Genomic DNA, 8,501 nt, shown 5'->3' with positions numbered 1-8,501 from the left:
ATGGCACCCCCCTATGGGACCCCCCCTATAGGACCCCCCCCCCATGGGACCCACCGGCACACCCCCCCCCCGGAACCCCCCCTACAGGACCCCCCCATGGCACCCCCCATGGGACATCCCGTCTGTCACCCCCCCCATGGGACCCCCCTATAGGACCCCCCCCCCATGGGACCCCCCCATAGGACCCCACCTATAGGACCCCCCCATGGCACCCCCCGGCACACCCCCTATAGGACCCCCCCCCCCCCATGGCACCCTCCCTATAGACCCCCCTATAGGACCCCCCCATAGGACCCCACCTATAGGACCCCCCCATAGGACCCCCCCCCCATAGCCCCCCCCATAGGACCCCCCCCATGGCACACCCCCCCCCCCATGGGATACCCCCTCTGTCACCCCCCTATGGCACCCCCCCACATCCCCCCACGTCCCCCCCCATGTCCCCCCATGTCCCCATGTCCCCAATGTCCCCCCATCCCCCCATCCCCCCCATCCCCCAATGTCCCCCCCCACACCCCCCATCCCCCCATGTCCCCAATGTCCCCCCATCCCCCCCAATCCCCCCCTACCCCCCCATCCCCCACACCCCCCATGTCCCCCCCATGTCCCCAATGTCCCCCCATCCCCCCATCCCCCCACCCCCCCCACCCCCCATGTCCCCAATGTCCCCCCATCCCCCATGTCCCCCCCATGTCCCCAATGTCCCCCCCCATCCCCCCCATGTCCCCCCCATCCCCCCCATGTCCCCAATGTCCCCCCCTATCCCCCCCCATCCCCCCACCCCCCCCATCCCCCATCCCCCCCCATCCCCCCCATGTCCCCCCCATATCCCCAATGTCCCCCCACACCCCCATCCCCCATCCCCCCATCCCCCCCCATCCCCCATGTCCCAAATGTCCCCCCCCCTCCCCCCATCCCCCATCCCCCCCCATCCCCCATGTCCCCCCCATGTCCCCAATGTCCCCCCCACCCCACCCCCCCCCCCCATCCCCCATGTCCCCAATGTCCCCCCCCATCCCCCCCATCCTCCCCCATCCCCCCCCTCCCCCCAATGTCCCCCCCATCCCCCCACCCCCCCCACCCCCCCATCCCCCATCCCCCCCCATGTCCCCCCCCTCCCCCCAATGTCCCCCCCACCCCCCATCCCCCCCATGTCCCCCCCATCCCCCCCATCCCCCCATCCCCCCCATCCCCCCACCCCCCCACCCCCCCACCCCCCCCCACCCCCCCCCGGGCCACCCACAGCTGGGAGAGGGCCCCCAGTCCCTGGAAGAGGCCGCGGGGCAGAGTCTCCAGGCGGTTGTTGGCCAAACTCCTGCGGGGACATCGGGGGGACATCGGGGGGACAGGGGGACATCGGGGGGACATCGGGGGGACAGGGGGACATCGGGGGGACATCGGGGGACATCGGGGGGACATCGGGGGGACAGGGGGACACGGGGGGATGGGGGGATGGGGACATGGGGGGGACATGGGGACATGGGGGACATCGGGGGGACATCGGGGGGGACAGAGGGACATGGGGGGGGCATCGGGGGGGACATCGGGGGGACATCGGGGGGACATCGGGGGGACAGGGGGACATCGGGGGGACATGGGGGGGACATGGGGGACATAGTGGGGACAGGGGGACATGGCGACATCGGGGGGACATCGGGGGGACAGGGGGACATCGGGGGGACATGGGGGGGACATGGGGGACATAGTGGGGACAGGGGGACATGGCGACATCGGGGGGACATCGGGGGGACAGGGAGGGGCCATCGGGGACATCGGGGGGACATCGGGGACATCGGGGGGACAGGGGGACATGGGGGGATGGGGGGATGGGGACATGGGGGGATGGGGGGACATGGGGGGATGGGGGGACATCGGGGGGACATTGGGGACATTGGGGGACATCACGGGGCATTGTCCCCGGGGGCATTCCCAGTGTCTCCCAGTGTGTCCCAGTGGTGTCCCCAGTGATTCCCAGTGTGTCCCCAGTGTGTCCCAGTGGTGTCCCCAGTGACTCCCAGTGTGCCCCAGTGTCTCCCAGTGGTGTCCCAGTGTGCCCCAGTGTCCCCGGGGGCATTCCCAGTGCCCCAGTGTCTCCCAGTGGTGTCCCCAGTGTGTCCCAGGGGTTTTCCCAGTTTGTCCCAGTGTGTCCCAGTGTCACCCCAGGGTGTCCCCAGTGCCCCCAGTGTGTCCCAGTGTGTCCCAGTGTCCCCAGGGGCATTCCCAGTGTGTCCCCAGTGTGTCCCAGTGGTGTCCCCAGTGTGTCCCAGTGTGTCCCCAGTGTGTCCCAGTGGTGTCCCAGTGTGTCCCAGTGTCTCCCAGTGGTGTCCCCAGTGTGTCCCAGTGGTGTCCCCAGTGTGCCCCAGTGTCCCCGGGGGCATTCCCAGTGACTCCCAGTGGTGTCCCAGTGTGTCCCAGTGTCTCCCAGTGATGTCCCCAGTGTCTCCCAGTGGTGTCCCAGTGTGTCTCAGTGGTGTCCCCAGTGTGTCCCAGTGTCCCCGGGGGCATTCCCAGTGTCTCCCAGTGTGTCCCAGTGGTGTCCCCAGTGATTCCCAGTGTGTCCCCAGTGTGTCCCAGTGGTGTCCCCAGTGACTCCCAGTGTGCCCCAGTGTCTCCCAGTGGTGTCCCAGTGTGCCCCAGTGTCCCCGGGGGCATTCCCAGTGCCCCAGTGTCTCCCAGTGGTGTCCCCAGTGTGTCCCAGGGGTTTTCCCAGTTTGTCCCAGTGTGTCCCAGTGTCACCCCAGGGTGTCCCCAGTGCCCCCAGTGTGTCCCAGTGTGTCCCAGTGTCCCCAGGGGCATTCCCAGTGTGTCCCCAGTGTGTCCCAGTGGTGTCCCCAGTGTGTCCCAGTGTGTCCCCAGTGTGTCCCAGTGGTGTCCCAGTGTGTCCCAGTGTCTCCCAGTGGTGTCCCCAGTGTGTCCCAGTGGTGTCCCCAGTGTGCCCCAGTGTCCCCGGGGGCATTCCCAGTGACTCCCAGTGGTGTCCCAGTGTGTCCCAGTGTCTCCCAGTGATGTCCCCAGTGTCTCCCAGTGGTGTCCCAGTGTGTCTCAGTGGTGTCCCCAGTGTGTCCCAGTGTCCCCGGGGGCATTCCCAGTGTCTCCCAGTGGTGTCCCCAGTGTCTCCCAGTGGTGTCCCAGTGTGCCCCAGTGTCCCCGGGGGCATTCCCAGTGTCTCCCAGTGGTGTCCCAGTGTGTCCCAGTGTCCCCGGGGGCATTCCCAGTGTCTCCCAGTGGTGTCCCCAGTGTCTCCCAGTGGTGTCCCAGTGTGCCCCAGTGTCTCCCAGTGGTGTCCCCGGTCTGCCCCAGTGTCCCCGGGGGCATTCCCAGTGTCTCCCAGTGGTGTCCCAGTGTGCCCCAGTGTGTCCCAGTGGTGTCCCAGTGTGCCCCAGTGTCTCCCAGTGATGTCCCCAGTGTCTCCCAGTGGTGTCCCAGTGTGTCTCAGTGGTGTTCCCAGTGTGTCCCAGTGTCCCCGGGGGCATTCCCAGTGACTCCCAGTGGTGTCCCCAGTGTGCCCCAGTGTCGCCGGGGGCATTCCCAGTGCCCCCAGTGAGTCCCAGTGGTGTCCCCAGTGTGCCCCAGTGTGTCCCAGTGGTGTCCCAGTGTGTCCCAGTGTGCCCCAGTGTCTCCCAGTGGTGTCCCCAGTCTGCCCCAGTGTCCCCGGGGGCTTTCCCAGTGTCCCCAGTGTCTCCCAGTGGTGTCCCCAGTGTCTCCCAGTGGTGTCCCAGTGTGCCCCAGTGTCCCCGGGGGCATTCCCAGTGCCCCCAGTGTCACTCACAGGTAGAGGAGCCCCCGCAGCCCCCGCAGCGCCGTGGGGGCGATCGTCCCCACCTCATTGTCCTCGATGAACCTGGGGACACCGTCCCCCCCAGTACAGCCCAGTTCCCCCCCCCCACCTCCCCAGTGCCTCCCAGTCCGTGTCCCGCAGCCCTTCCCAGTCTCCCCCAGTGGCTCCCAGTATACCCCAGTCCCGTCCTCCCCCACCCCCCCCCGTCCGCATCCTTCCCAGTGTCTCCCAGCACCTCCCGCTGCCTCCCAGTAAAGCCCAGCGGCCCTCCCAGTGCATCCCAGTATCTCCCCAGTACCCCCCCAGTGCTTCCCAGTGTCTCCCAGTGCCCTCCCCAGTGCCTCCCAGTATGCCCCAGTGCCCACCGCTATCTCCCAGTGCCCCCCCAATATCCCCTGGTAACCCCCAGTGCTTCCCAGTACCTCCCAGTACCCCCCAGTCCCCCCCAGTGCCTCCCGGGGTCCCCCAATAACCCCCCAAAACCCCCCAGTGCCCTCACCAATAACCCCCAGTGACCTCCCAGTGCTTCCCAGTACCTCCCAGTGCCCCCCCATTCCCCACCCGTACCTCCCAGTGCCCGCCCAGTTCCCCCCAGTGGCACCCAGTAAGCCCCAGTAACCCCTGAGTACCCCCAGTGCCCCCCCCAGTGCTTCCCAGTATCTCCCAGTGCCCTCCCCAGTACCTCCCACTACCTCCCAGTGCCTTCCAGTCCCCTCCCAGTGCCCCCCAGTACCCCTCAGAGCCCCCCCAGTCCCTCCCAGTCCCCCCCAGTACCCCCCCACCCCCCGAAAAGGTCCCTCTGTCCCTCCCTCGGCCATGTGCCAGACACCAACAGCACCTCCCACTGCCTCCCAGTGCCTCCCAGTAAATCCCAGTGGCCCTCCCAGTGCATCCCAGTGCTTCCCAGTACATCCCAATGCCCCTCAACATCCCCCACAGTCCCCTCCCAGTGCCCCCCAGTGCCTCCCAGTGCCCCCCAGTGCCCCCACAGTCCCCTCCCAGTGCCCCCCAGTCCCTTCCCAGTCCCCTCCCAGTGCCCCACAGTCCCTCTCCAGTGCCCCACAGTACCCTCCAGTGCCTCTCCAGTGCCCCACAGTCCCCTCCCAGTGCCTCCCAGTGCCCCCCAGTCCCTCCCCAGCGTCCCCCAGTCCCCTCCCAGTGCCCCCCAGTCCCCTTCCAGTGCCTCCCAGTCCCCTCCCAGTGCCTCCCAGTGCCCCACAGTCCATCTCCAGTGTCCCCCAGTCCCCTCCCAGTGCCTCCCGTTGCCCAATAGTCCCTCTCCAGTGCCCTCCAGTGCCTCCCAGTGCCCCCCAGTCCCTCCCCAGTGCCCCCCAGTCCCCTCCCAGTGCCCCACAGTCCACTCCCAGTGCCTCCCAGTGCCCCCCAGTCCCCTCCCAGTCCCCCCCCAGTGCCTCCCCGTGCCCCCCAGTCCCTCCCCAGTGTCCTCCAGTCCCCTCCCAGTGCCCCACAGTCCACTCCCAGTGCCTCCCAGTGCCCAACAGTCCCTCTCCAGTGCCCCCCAGTCCCCTCCCAGTGCCCAACAGTCCCCTCCCAGTCCCCTCCCAGTGCCTCCCAGTGCCCAATAGTCCCTCCCTCTCCAGTGCCCTCCAGTGCCTCCCAGTGCCCCACAGTCCCTCCCCAGTGCCCCACAGTCCCCTCCCAGTGCCTCCCAGTGCCCAACAGTCCCTCTCCAGTGCCCCCCAGTCCCCTCCCAGTGCCCAACAGTCCCCTCCCAGTCCCCTCCCAGTGCCTCCCAGTGCCCAATAGTCCCTCCCTCTCCAGTGCCCTCCAGTGCCTCCCAGTGCCCCACAGTCCCTCCGCAGTACCCCACAGTCCCCTCCCAGTGATTCCCAGTGCCCCCCAGTCCCTCCCCAGTCCCCTCCCAGTGCCTCCCAGTGCTCCCCAGTCCCTTCCCAGCCCCCTCCCAGTGCCCCACAGTCCCTCTCCAGTGCCCCCAGTCCCCTCCCAGTGCCTCCCAGTGCCCAACAGTCCCTCCCCAGTGCCCCCCAGTCCCCTCCCAGTCCCCCCCCAGTGCCTCCCAGTGCCCCCCAGTGCTCCCCAGTCCCCTCCCAGTCCCTCCCCAGTGCCCCCCAGTCCCCTCCCAGTACTACTCACAAGTACTCCAGCAGCACCAGCCCGGCGAAGGCGCCGTCCCCGATGGTCCCCAGGCGCCCGGCGGTGACCAACCTGTGTGGGGACACCCCACTGCCACCACCGCCACCACCACCACCACCACCGCCACTGCCACCACCGCCACCACCACCACCACCACCACCACTGCCACCACCGCCACTGCCACCACCGCCACCGCCACCACCATCCCCCCCGTGGACACACTGGAGGCTCTCGGGGGACTTTGGGGACACTTGAGGGGCCTCGGGGACACCCAAAGAGCACTCGGGGGACCTTGGGGACACCTTGGGGACACCTTGGGGACCTTAAGGAAACCCTTGGGGACACCTCGGGGACACCACGGTGGCCTTGGGGACACCTTGGGGACACCATGGGGACACCACGGGGACACCACGGGGACCTCAGGGACATTTTGGGGATGGCATAGGGACATTGGGGACACCATGGGGACACCACGGGGACCTCAGGGACGTGTTGGGGATGGCATAGGGACATTGGGGACACCATGGGGACATCACGGGGACACCACGGGGACACCACGGGGACCTCAGGGACGTGTTGGGGATGGCATAGGGACATTGGGGACACCATGGGGACACCACGGGGACACCACGGGGACACCACGGGGGCCTCAGGGACGTGTTGGGGATGGCATAGGGACCTTGGGGACACCTTGGGGACACCATGGGGACACCACGGGGACACCACGGGGACCTCAGGGACGTGTTGGGGATGGCATAGGGACCTTGGGGACACCATGGGGACACCATGGGGACACCACGGGGACACCACGGGGACCTCAGGGACGTGTTGGGGATGGCATAGGGACCTTGGGGACACCATGGGGACACCATGGGGACACCACGGGGACACCACGGGGACCTCAGGGACGTGTTGGGGATGGCATAGGGACCTTGGGGACACCTTGGGGACACCACGGGGACACCACGGGGACACCACGGGGACCTCAGGGACGTGTTGGGGATGGCATAGGGACCTTGGGGACACCATGGGGACACCATGGGGACACCATGGGGACACCACGGGGACCTCAGGGACGTGTTGGGGATGGCATAGGGACCTTGGGGACACCACGGGGACACCACAGGGACACCACAGGGACCTCAGGGACGTGTTGGGGATGGCATAGGGACCTTGGGGACACCATGGGGACACCACGGGGACACCCCGGGGACACCACGGGGACCTCAGGGACGTGTTGGGGATGGCATAGGGACATTGGGGACACCATGGGGACACCACGGGGACACCACAGGGACCTCAGGGACGTGTTGGGGATGGCATAGGGACCTTGGGGACACCATGGGGACACCATGGGGACACCATGGGGACACCACGGGGACCTCAGGGACGTGTTGGGGATGGCATAGGGACCTTGGGGACACCATGGGGACACCATGGGGACATCACGGGGACACCACGGGGACCTCAGGGACGTGTTGGGGATGGCATAGGGACCTTGGGGACACCACGGGGACACCACAGGGACCTCAGGGACGTGTTGGGGATGGCATAGGGACGTTGGGGACACCACGGGGACACCACAGGGACCTCAGGGACGTGTTGGGGATGGCATAGGGACCTTGGGGACACCATGGGGACACCACGGGGACACCACGGGGACACCACGGGGACCTCAGGGACGTGTTGGGGATGGCATAGGGACATTGGGGACACCATGGGGACACCATGGGGACACCATGGGGACGTTGGGGACACGTTGGGGACACGTTGGGGACACGTTGGGGACCTTACAGCAGCTGCAGGGCCGGGGTGTCACGGAAGCTGCCCTCGCCCAGGACGTCGATGTGCCACCGCACCAGGGACCTGCAGAAACAGGGGCAAACTGGGGCCAACTGGGCCAAACTGGGGGGGTAAAAAGGTGTCAAACTGGGCTGAACTGGGACGTAAGAGCCCCGAACTGGTCGAAAGTGGGAGAAATCAGCACCAAACTGCACTAAATTGGGCCAAACCAGTGCTGAACTGGGCTAAACTGGGACAAAACTGACCAAACCAGGATCACACTGGGACCAAAGAGCCCCAAACTGGTCGAAACTGGGAGAAATCAGCACCAATCTGGGCTAAACTGGGACAAAGCGGACCAAACCAGGATCAAACTGGGACCAAAGAGCCCTGAACTGGTCGAAACTGGGAGAAATCAGCACCAAACTGGGCTAAACTGGGACACAGCGGACCAAACCAGGATCAAACTGGGACCAAAGAGCCCTGAACTGGTTGAAACTGGGAGAAATCAGCACCAAACTGCACTAAATTGGGCCAAACCAGTGCTGAACTGGGCTAAACTGGGACAAAACAGCACAAAACCAGGATCAAACTGGGACGAAAGAGCCCTGAACTGGTTGAAACTGGGAGAAATCAGCACCAAACTGCACTAAATTGGGCCAAACCAGTGCTGAACTGGGCTGAACTGGGCTAAACTGGGACAAAACAGACCAAACCAGGATCAAACTGGGACCAAAGAGCCCTGAACTGGTCGAAACTGGGAGAAATCAGCACCAAACTGGGCTAATCTGGGAGAAATCAGCACCAAACTGGGCTAAACTGGGAC

The 8,501-nt window shown here is 66.4% G+C and overlaps 1 long non-coding RNA gene across 1 annotated transcript; it reads right to left on the bottom strand.

Moving 5' to 3' along the window:
* Positions 1-1,242: 1,242 nt before the first annotated feature.
* On the bottom strand, positions 1,243-8,249 carry LOC309685573. The gene is made up of 4 exons (XR_014270472.1): positions 7,688-8,249; positions 5,894-5,965; positions 3,770-3,841; positions 1,243-1,315 (listed from the first exon to the last, which is right to left on the bottom strand). It is a non-coding gene; the product is annotated as an uncharacterized lncRNA (long non-coding RNA).
* Between the last annotated feature and the right edge of the window lie 252 nt (positions 8,250-8,501).

This window comes from Vanellus vanellus (assembly GCF_965231255.1).
Source record: "Vanellus vanellus genome assembly, contig: HAP1_SCAFFOLD_2297, whole genome shotgun sequence".
NCBI classification, from domain to species: Eukaryota; Metazoa; Chordata; class Aves; order Charadriiformes; family Charadriidae; genus Vanellus; species Vanellus vanellus.
Note: the sequence above shows the minus strand (reverse complement) of the source record. Positions and strands in the feature narration are given on the sequence as shown.